Raw genomic sequence first — 12,276 nt, 5'->3', positions numbered from 1 at the left:
GTCCCTCGATACAGATTTCCTTACACATAAGGTAGCACAGAGGCCACATATCGCGGGAGCACACTGTATACACAGACAGAACAGGAAAAGAATGGCTAAGATCATTCCAATGACCATCAGAACTTTCCAACCCCAGGCAGATATCAATTCCCAGAACCATCCCATCAGTGACCAATCTCCCTTATCCACGTGTATGGCTTCAGATATTTTATGGAGTTTGGAGATGGCTTGATACACTGTTGGAGCATTATCTGGTATGAAAATGCAGCAACTGGATTGGATGACCTTGCATACCCCACCGCGGTCTGCAAGAATAACGTCTAGAACCATGCGGTTCTGCAAAGTCATAAGGCGATCCGCTTGGAGCTCAGCTGTCAAATTACTAAGGGCACCAGCCGTTACATTGACGGTGGATTCAACCACACGAGTCAGCTGTCTCAGGTTCCTACTATTGACCATAGGTCCCCAAAACGGCAGGAAACCCAGGAAAAAGTCTCCTGCTTCCTGACCGGCAGTGTCCTCCTTACTAATCACGCCTCTCACAACTCTGGTCTTGTGATAGTCGGAGGCGGCAGTAAATGTCGGCGGTAGCAAGTTCGCAATATAACATGTGCCCGAGAAATCAGGGGGCAACCATGTATATGCTCGGTCATGACAGATGAAATATGTGCCCTTAGCAGCCAAAAACGCAGGGGAAAACTGTGACGGGAAAGTGTACGTTTCAGTACAGTCACTTCTTCCCAGTTGAGCCCTAGGATTCTGACCATTACCCTGTAAGCAGAACCGACCCAGGTGGGGTACGACCCAGATTGGAGATGAGATTTTTCGCTGTCTTTCACCCAGACTAATACTATACCCCGTCGCGTTCCATCCTACATAAGGTCTCAGCTCTTCTTTGGGAATGGACGAGTATGCATTAATATCCCTACTCATATCGGCAACTCCTTTCATCAAAGCCTTATTATTGGTGATGGGTCTGATGGAACGCGGTGGGCGAGGGGAGTATGTATCTAGGGCGTAGAGAAACATGGTTTGGAATGCCCATGACGATCCATTGTAACTGTACGGTAGCACCAGGTAGGGAATACCCTTGTTAGTGGTATGGGGCATTAACCCACAGACCCAGCAATTGGTCGTATTCATTACCAGTTGGTGCTGGTGCAAGAGTTGGATAAACGAGTTATTTACGAACTCTGATCGTCGGGTCTGTTCGTGCTCAGGCAAAGGGTGAAAAGAGTGAGAGGAGGCAGTAGAAAGAGATATAGGCTGTTGAGTGGGTGCAATGGGTTTTGGAGCAGAGAAAAACACACATCCTACAATAAACATCATGATACTACACAGTGTAACAAAGCACAAAAAGACAAAACATTTACTTTTCACAATTCTACACATCCTTGTTTGAGAGTTCATTTCCTCAATCGGTCTCTCCATCCTACAAAACTCCATCCTCTACTCGGGCCGCTCGCGGTGGATGAGTTTCTTCTGCTAAGGAGTACGCCTGTCAGTCCAGGGAAACGCCCTAGACCAACCAGAACCGTTGACCTAGCGTCTTCGGCCTGTACCCCAAAGTCTTGGCACCGCGACCCTGCGGCAGAACCCGGATGGTGGTTCGAAAAACAAAAATCAAGAAAGTCCTTCAGATGGGAGAGCAAAAAAATGTCAAAAGGGAAATAATGAGGAAATCTTTATTTGTCCATGGGCCTAGGTCTCAAGTTATAGCGGAGATGGCCAGGTGCTGTTTGGTCTTGAAACAAAAGTTCAGGCTCAGTAGTGTCCAGTCGATTTGATGGCGGCACAGCTTCCTGCAGAATATTGTCACTCTCTTGGACTGAAGCTGTGTCTTTTAGGCGTGCGTCACTGAATGGTACAAAGCGAGGTACAATGTCTGTCTCTGAGTCGGCGATACCCTCGTTGACCCACTGGTCATATGGCAGAGGCAAGGGAACTACCTTGCAGTGAGTACCATGAATCCAGTGCTTCTTCCCCTTCACTCGCACTGCTGATCTTGTCGAAAGAAGAACAAGATGGGGGCCGATCCAGCGAGGTTCGTCGTTGCCCTTACGCTGGAAATTCCGGACCAGGACCCACGAGCCAGGGTTGATAGGGTGTCCAGGAGGTTCAGAGGCTTGGGGAAGAGTATCATGTACCTGTTGGTGCAAAACACGCAGTTTAACAGTCAAATCATACAGGTAATCGAGCAGTACTGGATGCTCAATCTCACTGAACTTCGTAGGCCTTGGCACACCCCATACGTTGGCCGGGCGGCCAAAGACTACTTCATAGGGACTAAGGCCCACTCGTGAGTGTATCGTCATTCTGGTGGACAAGAGTGCTAGAGGCAGAGCGTCAGGCCATTTAAGACCAGTGCTCGCCTGGATTTTGGCCAGCTTGAGCTTTAAGGCTCCATTGTAGCGTTCAACCAGTCCAGCTGATTGGGGGTGATTTGCAGCGTGGAACTTCTGCTTTATCCCTAGCCCTTCACATACATTCTTCATCACTTTACCCACAAACTCACTACCATTATCACACCATACCATTCTCGGCATCCCAAACCTGGGGAAAAACTCCTTCACAAGGGCTTTGGCTGTGGATAGGGCAGTGTTATCTTTCAGAGGATAAGCCTCAATCCATTTGGAGAAAGCACAAACAACCACCAATACATATTTCAGGTTGTTGCATCTTTCCATGTGAATAAAGTCCAGCTGCAAAACTTCGAATGGACATGATGGGGGTGCAAAATGACCGGCCGGAGTTGGGGTTCCCCTACCAGGGTTGTACTTCAAACATACTATGCAATTCTTGACCACATTCTCTGCACACTTGGGAATCCCAACATTCTGCCATACTGGAGCCAACAACTTACAGATACCTTTCGTACTGATATGCGCCATTCCATGTGCCATAGTAACCACTGGAAGCACATATGCATCAGGCAACAACCATCGTCTATGTTCTGTCAGGTCAACCCAACAACCATTCTCATCCAACTTACCCACACTCTCTCTCCACTTGCTTAACTCTTCTTCTGTAGCTTCAGCCTGAAGCGACTTCACACTCTCTATTGTGTTCTCACACATTCCCACATCATTAACCCATCTTGCGGGGCCTGCAACATACATTCTAGTCTTCACATTCTGTGCTGTCTCTCTCGCGGTCTCATCAGCAAACGCATTCCCACGTCCAACATCATCTGTAACTTTCCTATGCGCACTGCATTTCATGATCGCAACTTGCAAAGGTAGGGTCAGTGACTCAAGGAGATCATTCACCAACTTGCCATTCTGAATTTTAGCTCCATGCGACGTCAGGAACCCACGCTCTTTCCACAAACGCCCAAAATTATGAGCCACGCCAAAGGCGTACTGGCTATCTGTGTATATGTTCACTCTCATTCCTTCAGACAACACGCATGCTCTCGTGAGGGCAATCAATTCTGCTGCTTGGGCCGAATTATGTGGCACTCGTGCAGTTTCCACGACCGTATGTAAAGTCGTGATAGCATATGCAGCAGTCGTGTCACCATTAGGGAGTTTGAAACATGACCCATCTACCCATAAAGTGCCATCACACTCAGTCAGGGGAGTATCTTTGAGATCTACTCTCCCTTTCGTCTCTTCTTCTGTCCTGAACAGACAGTCATGTTGCTCAATCTCATCTGAGTCTGCTGGAATCGGCAATAATGTGGCTGGATTCAGCGTATTGCATCTTTTTATGTGTATGTGATTCGCTAACAGTGTGAGTTCATACCCTGATAATCGCGCACTAGTCAAGTGTTGTGTCTTGGTTCTATTTAATAATGTGTCTACAGCGTGTGGAACCATGACAATCAATGTGTTGTCCATTACCAGACCAGCAGATTGTCGGATAGACATCGCTGCAGCAGCTGTCGCTCTCAGACAGCTTGGCAATGCCCTCGCTACAGGGTCCAAGGTGGATGAAAAATACGCGCATGGGCGTGGTCTGTCGCCAAAAGGCTGTGTTAACACTGACAACGCACATCCATCTTTCTCGTGAACATACAATGTAAAAGGCTTGCTATAGTCAGGAGTGCCCAACACAGGAGCTGAACATAATGCATTGCGTAATTCCACAAAACTTTTCTGACACTCTTCAGACCATGGGATAGGATTCGGTGTGTCTTTGCATGTTAATGCTAATAAAGGTTTTGCCAACAAAGAAAAACTAGGGATCCAATGCCTACAGTATGAGGTGATGCCCAAGAAAGCACGCACTTCTCTCTGTGTCTTTGGCACACTCAACTGTGCAATGGCTTGAATTCTTTCTGGGGTCAATCTCCTTCCCTCCTTCGATAAGAGATGACCTAAATAGGTCACTTCTTGTCGACAATATTGCAGCTTAGAGAGAGACACTTTGTGATGGTAAGCGGATAAATGGCGCAAAAGTGACAATGTGGCTCCTTTACAGATCTTCTCAGTATCCGCAGCGATCAGTAAATCGTCCACGTACTGGATCAGGATAGCGCCACTAGGTAAAACAAGTGCATCAAGCTGCGCTTTCAAAGCTTGACTGTATATGGATGGACTCTCGCAGTAGCCTTGGGGAGCGCGTTTGAAGCGGAAGCTTCGGCCTCCCAGACTAAAACCAAAAATGTCTCTGCTCTCTTCTGCAATTGGGATACTAAAGAAAGCATTCTTTAAATCGATCACTGAAAACCATGCAGCAGAGGCTGGAATCATCGTTAACAAGGCAGTTATATCAGGGACAACCGGAAACTGAGGCACAACAATCTTATTAACCTCTCTAAGATCAATCACAAATCTGTAAACAGGTGGCTGTGAAGGTTCCGTTCGTTTTAAGACAGGTAAAATCGGACTATTGCAAACGTTGCCTCTTGTCTCTTCTATCACACCCTTATTAATCAAGTCGCTGACAATGTCTAACAATGCTTTCTGGCCTTCATTAGAGATCTTGTACTGGGGAATACGTGGCAGTCTGACATTAGCCTTTAAAGTCACCACATATGGTGGTATTTCCAAGAGGCCCACATCATTGGGACCAGTAGCCCAAAGGGCATCCGGAAGGGATGACAATTCAGGTGGCATCGTGTTTTTAGACAAATACATTGGAGAAACCACTTGCTTGCCTAATGTAAGTTGTACTCCTGAAGGAGAACAATACAGTGTAGCGTGCAATCTTTTCAACAAATCTAATCCCAGCAAATTCTCACCACAACCCGTTGTCAGGATCAGGGGCGCTTTCAGCTCGCAAGGTCCAACGGAAAGTGACATGGGACTGGAAATCGGGTTCCTAACCGGGGCGCCAGAAAAACCTACTGAAACATTTATATCGCCAGACAAAGGTGCGCCAGGGAGTTTGGAATGCATGATTGAACTCTTTGCAGCACCAGTGTCTAGCAGAAAAGGCTCCGTTACATTTTCTGTAGTCACCTCAACATATGGTCCGCTCTGATCCACTGGCACTGAAACAACTCCCTCTCTCTGTCTATGGCTGTCCTAGTAATCATTATTCTCTGCATCACCATCTTCTGCATAATAATCATTATTGTAATACTGAGCCGTATTACTAGTCGCATTAGCTTGCTGATCAAAACTATTAATGGCGTTTTGGGGCGGAAGAGGACGCGCGTTTTGGGGAACACTTCCACGCCCTCTGCCTCTAGGAGCTTGCTGACCACCTCTACCTCTTGCGCCATACGCATTACCATTCCGTTGCATTAATTTAGGGCAACTATATTTAAAATGACCTTCCTCTTTGCAGTATGAACATTGGTTGGGACCTACAGGGACACGTGGGTGATAATACCCATTCATTTGCTGATTAGTCTGAAATTGTTGGGGTTGGTGATAGACACCTTGGGGTTGTCTATAATTATTACCGCCGCCACGTGGTGGATAGGCCTGCTGTAAAAGGACCTTTGTCTTTAGTTCCTTCGTTTTCTTCTCCGTTCTATCTTTCTCGTCTTTATCTCTGTTCTCATAATACTGTGCAGTAGCCAGTATTTGCGCTGAAGAAGAAACAGCCCAAGAACTCTCTGAATCTTTCAACTTTTTACACAGGTCAGGGAGTAAATTCTGCACAAACTTATCCACAAACAACCGTTGGCCACCCTCAGTACTCATATCTTGCCCACTGTGGTCAATAAACGTTTCCTCAAACCTAGTAAAGAAGTCTGACACTGTCTCATCTTTCTTTTGCTTACATGCAGATAACTTGTCCCAATTTACGCGCATCGCAGGCATTATTGTCTTCATATACGTGATGATTCTACCAGGCAATTCAGCTACTAAAGGTTCTGGTTTCGCACCACCCGTTTGTCTAGCATCAGCAGCAACAATGTTAGCCCAGGTATCCCCTAGTTCTGCATTGTGATCTACATTACGAATTGATCCCCATAGAGGCTGTGGAACAACATTACCAAACAACATGTCTATGTCGGCCAGATTCATAATGCATGACCCTGCCGTCTGTGACAACTCTTTATAATAACCTGCTGGGTTTTTACGGGGATCAGGCAATGTCTGCTTAAGTGCTAACACCTCAGAGCGCTTCCATGGAACATGCACCCAAACACGTTGGAAATGCGCTGGCACAGCGGGGTTATTGCCGACAGCTGCAACTGCTTCCTTCCATACCGGGGGAACTTCTCTCATAGGGTATTGTCGCGCTTTTGCCTTTTTCCCCACAAGGACCTCTTGTTCAAACAATGACTGTTGGCAATCGTCATTCCTTAAGGACAATACAACCGCTACTGCTTTATCTACTTCGCGGTCCACAATTATACCAGTTCCAAAATCGAACCTCACTCTACACAATTCCTGCGGGTTCGGATTCCTACCACTATCCTCCAATTCTTCACAGAGAATTTCGCACATTTTCTCAAATACATATCTCTGTTTCGGGGCATCCCATTGGTGGAAAGTGTTAACAACCGATTCCACATCATACAGTGAAGGAAAAACGATCCATCTACGCGCCATGTGATCTATTACCTTTTTCTCATCGGGGTTAGGCAATTGGCTGCGCAACTGCTTACGCTGTACACCAGGAGTTGCACCAGATGACCCAAAGAGAGGCGACATTAATGTAGTAACCACATTAGCTAAACGCTGTCGCGCTGAAGGAGAAGCTGAGGCGAGAACAGGGGGAAAAACAGAGGGAAGAAAAGAGGACGTAGAGACAGGTACTGGAGTGGTGGAAGGAAGAGTGTTAGGCGAAGCAGTTACTGGATTAAGCAAAGTCGCAGGAAGTGCGGGGGTAGTTGAAAGCACTACTGGAGGCGCTTGAGAGGACTGCGCTACAGGAATAGGAACTGGTTGCAAAGCAACTGGCGGTTGCGGCAAGGCTTGCAGTATATGCACTGGAGGTGGCATATTTACAAGCTGGGGAGGCGCCGTGGCAGTTTGAGCATACGGGGGTGGCGAACTCAACAAATGTGACATCAAGGGATCTTTCTCCTTTTCTTCTGACTCATCCTGCTTAGAATGTGGCAAAGCTGGGTAACATTTGTCAATCCCTAACTTATGCTGCCTGTGCAATTGTTCATTCATTTGCTCCTCTTCATTGTCTTTAAATTGTACAGCTGCTTGCATTACTGACATACCTCTCTCTCTCTTATTCTTTTTCGCTAGCTTAATTTCCTTCTGTTTGGCTTCCTTTCGCCATAAGCGGAAAGAGTCAAACATCGCCGGCCGGGCTTTCTTCTTAAACAATTTAATTTCCAAATTATCTAAAATATCGGTGTCGAAACTACCATTTTGGGGCCATTTTAAAACACCATCTTTCCTGGTGTAGTGGATCCACACTTCGTTATATGCAATGGGGCCTACGCCATGTTTTACATAGAGCTCATAAGTTGGAGTTCCAACCGGAGGAACCGGACATGATTCCTCTAGCTGGAAATCTTTTCCACAACCCAAACAGAATAATCTACCAAATAGTCCAGAACCAGGCATCTTCGCTCACTAGTCTAGATCCAAACGTCAAAGGATTATCGAATACGATATTCTCGTGAATACACGAGTCCTCTGGTTTTGGCGTTTGCAAACTCCAAAGTATCAAATTACCAAATCAAACGATCCCGAAGGATACCAAAAACAAATAGGAGACGCTCCACTTATACTTAACTGAATATTGCTGATCGATGGCGTCACCAGAAGACTCTCTCGATTGTTTCGCTCTCTCAAAACTCGTCAAGGGTCCAAAACAGGTCGATTAATCAGGGCAGCAGTCCTTCGTAGCCGTCGGGACGCGGAGAACCTCGCAGAAAAGACTTTCGGACCACGTCGACATGCAGGGGTCGATGAAGTGGCGGCCTTCCTCCGGAATTTCCACACGAAGCTCCTCACGAACCTCTGGCTTGGACTGGTACCGCTGAAATCGGCCCCACGTTGGGCGCCAAACTGAAGTACTGGGTATTTTAGTCCCAGCGGTGCAGGGGCACACACCCTATGACTTCGGGGTTTCACCCTGTTCCGGACCTACAGAAACACAGAGTCTTCTGGGTGAAGTCAAAGAATCGTTTATTGGCTGCAGACCAATGACAGGTATCCTAGAAGTACAACAGCGTGTATGTTCTCAGGAGACTGCTGAAAATCATAGAAACGGACTTCATCTTAAATACCCTTTTTCTGGCCTCAAGCATACATTCCTAGGTTTTATGATACGGCAATATATAAGTGTACATTACAAAGAAAAGGCAGAGTCATGATGACCATCCCACATTCCAGTTCGGCCAGCCCACAATGATTTACACAGGAAGGTTCAGATCCCATGTTTGAAGTAAATAGCCCCCCCAATAAATATGAGCATCTCCTGTTTTGGGAAACGAGTCATAAAGCAAGAACAAGCAGGTGTGGAAGAGATTAGCCGGGGGATTGTGTAGAATGAAAGGGTTTTATGACGGGTCAAGCCCTGATACGAATCACAGGTGGAAGGAGGAAGGGGAGCTCGTGAGACCGGTTTGACCCGGGGCAGCAGAGCCAGCTGCCCAGGTCACAGAGAAGTCAGAGGGAAAGCCCGTGTACTGTGAGGCCCGTATTAACTCCATCATAGCCTATGTGAGGGCAATGACAAGATGGCCACTGCTTCCAAAATGGAACCCGCGTAGTTGAGCAGAATACGTGTACACAGTGCATTCGTAGCTAGAACGGCACATAAAGCACTCGTACGTGCCGCATTTACCATTTGCGGTTCGCTAATACCAAAATAGACAGGGGTAGGGTCCTGTCTCCTACGCGGTTCCGAATACCAAAGTACGACAATTAGCGGTTGCATGCTGAAGAATAAAGATGTGTATTACTGAGCTCTGTTTGTGGTGTAGTCATGTGTGTGCTCCTGAGCTGGAGTGGATGCTACATTCACAAGACCAGGGCTCAATACAAGAGAGCACTTGTAATTGCGAAGTGGAATTGGGATGATGCAAATCGAATTGACCTGATTGAGGCAACTGGGATAGGAGATTCAGTGACATTCTGGAAAATAATAGCATATGGAAGTTAAGATTTCCACACACAGACTAACCATTTTGTATATCCTGCAGAGTGGGTTACACCCTTTTCAAATCTTTATTCTCATGCCTCAGTCACTGACAATCCACAACCTATAACTCTCCATAAATCTTCCAGTTGTGACTCAACATCTAATATAGAAAATCAAGTGCATTTTTCTTTAGAAGAGACCAAGATGACTATCAAGATGATTAAATTAGGTAACGTACCCGGTCCTGACAAAATTCCTGGGGGATCTTTAGCAGCATGATTCTTCAATACGGGCTTCCTATATTAATTTGCTGTGCAGTTCAGTAGCTTTGAGAGCGCCGATTCCGGGAACATTGAAAGGAGCGGAAATCATCCCTATCTTCAAAAAGGGAGATAAGAATGAACCTAGCAACTACAGACCTATCAGTCTGCTCGATAGTCTGCAAAAGGTTTTTGCAAGGCAGATTTGGAATAAACTGAATGAGTGGGTGGAGGATTCTAAGGTTCCCTCAACATATCAGACCGATTTTAGACCAAAGGTTAGCACAATAGACCAGGTACTTAGGCTGTCTATTATTATCTGGAAGTACATAAACGTAAGGGAAGACCATCTATATGTAGCATTTGTCTATATGAGGGCGGCATTCAACTTTGTCCCAATACATTTATTGTGGGACTCACTGAGGTCAGTAGGAGTCCCAGATGCTATTCTTCTACAAATGAGATTGAATCAGGAGAACTATGCTCAGGTACGTTGGAGACCCTAGGAGGAACTAACTGACTGCATCTCGATGCAAAGTGGAGTTAGACAGGGCTGTGTACTTTTCATTTTATATGAATTATGTTATTAAGCTCCTGTTAGAGTGCACTGAGTATTCCCCAAAACTAGAAGTAATTCGTATTCCGGCCTTGCTATTCGCGGACAATACTCTTTTGCTGTAGCTGTTTTTGGACAACTTTAGCGTATATTATGAAAAGAAGGGTCTCAAGATTAATGTGTCTGAGACTAAATATATGGCTGTAAGACCGCATAAGTATTTCAAAGGGAACATATGTTTGGGACACTAGAGATTAGAATGTGTGTATAAATTGTAGTATTTGAGTAGAATTCTAGATAGCAAGAGGACATAGAAGCCACCTAAACAAAAAAACGTAGAGCCATTCGCCAACATAGTGCAATGTACTAAAAACACAGCTCATGATTTCTAGAGCTATTTCTCCTGCCTTAGAAATCTTCAAGGTAAAAGCCCAGGTTGCTGCTTTATATGGTGCAGACACAGATGATGTAAAGGAAAACTATTGACATTGGGTGAGAACTCTTTTCTAAGGTCATTACTACACCTTCCAAAAATTAAACTGCTTATCCCTTTGTTTTTTGATGTAGGGCTAAAAAGGATAAAGCATTTGGCAGCATTCAGACTTCTACTGTATTGGGTGAGGATTTGGACCGTGCAAGAGGTAGTACCATATAGAAGAGGGTCTAAAGGAGATTTTGAAGATTGACAATTTCATCACCTTCCTATGGTTCCGGCAAATTACATTTTGGTTTGACATCTTAGGTTTAGGGACCTTTTGGACTGACCCTTTCTCCCGGACAATGGCTTCCAAGCAGAATTTGAAGACCGTTTACTGGAAATATGTTATGTCTAATCTACATGGGAGCCATAGGATAGGGAGGCTGTCTGTACAATTTTTGGATGTAAAATCCTTACTCTACAACCACCACTAGCCAAGACACACTATAAAAAGTTCAGTTTTGACACCCTAGAAACTTGATAATTTACATCTATTTAGAAAAGCAGTGACAATAAACACAATGACTGTAATTGCACCTTTTGCCTCGTCGTTTAATATAGCGAGTGTGGCACATGCTTTGATGTTTTGTCGAGTGTATGTGAAGCCTAGAAGGGTATATATAGGTCCACTATGCTTTACCTTTGGCTTTGAACAATATTCACAAGCTTAAAGATTATTGAAAAGTGATACATCTGAGCATACTATCTTCAGCTTCAGTTGGAATTTGTTTGCAGTCGGGCTATTGCAGAAACAGGATTGATTTGAGTCATGCGCTATGATCAGCCTAAATTATTAAGACCAAGCAAGTTGTTTGGGCTTGTAACAAGAATTTTTTCATGTGCTTATGGAATGGATCTGTGAGAATAAGTCCCTGATACTTTATATGTTCAAATGTTGACTGACTATACTTTTTATTCATGACAAAAAAAAAATATATTTACAGCCCACTAAGTATTAATCTAAATGCAATTTTGAATGTATAATAAGTGCTGGTGAACCTGACGGACCCTTTAGAGGTTTTTTGAACTAGACTTATATATGTCACTTATTTGTATTTAATCCTCAAATCGCCAATGTTTAGTTATTGAACTATCAGTTTAGTTCTTGTATTTTTAATTGCTATTTAAGATTGTATACATCTAGCACATTGTATTTTACCCATATCTTGAAATGAAGTTTTATTTTGTACTAACCTGCACCTTTATGGTTCTGTATTGACCCGAATAAAGATATATTTGACTAGTCAGATAATATTCTTAATATAGTGGTTTTGGATATCAGAATCTGTCTGTTATAAGAGAGTATTTTGCTTCCATTTATCTGCGGGTAATGCTTTACTGTACAATATCAATAGATAATGATCATTCTGATTCCGTCAGTCGTCCAGTATGAGCAGTAGGTAAGGAGTGCTGTACTATGGGAGTATCTGAAAGGAAGGTTAAGGAGCTCTGTTTCAGCTCTCCACTAAAATATTGTTGCATTTATGTGGGCCTTCAAGTATCTTTTTAGGGGGCATTCATGT

The 12,276-nt window shown here is 44.6% G+C and overlaps 1 protein-coding gene across 2 annotated transcripts in view; it reads left to right on the top strand.

The window, feature by feature from the left end:
- TRIO (trio Rho guanine nucleotide exchange factor) overlaps window positions 1–12,276 on the top strand; it is a 4,621,980-nt gene that overhangs the window by 2,103,809 nt on the left and 2,505,895 nt on the right. The gene's annotated exons all lie outside the window — the stretch shown is intronic.

The sequence above is a fragment of the Triturus cristatus genome, chromosome 5_1, assembly GCF_964204655.1.
Source record: "Triturus cristatus chromosome 5_1, aTriCri1.1, whole genome shotgun sequence".
Taxonomy (NCBI): Eukaryota; Metazoa; Chordata; class Amphibia; order Caudata; family Salamandridae; genus Triturus; species Triturus cristatus.
Note: the sequence above shows the minus strand (reverse complement) of the source record. Positions and strands in the feature narration are given on the sequence as shown.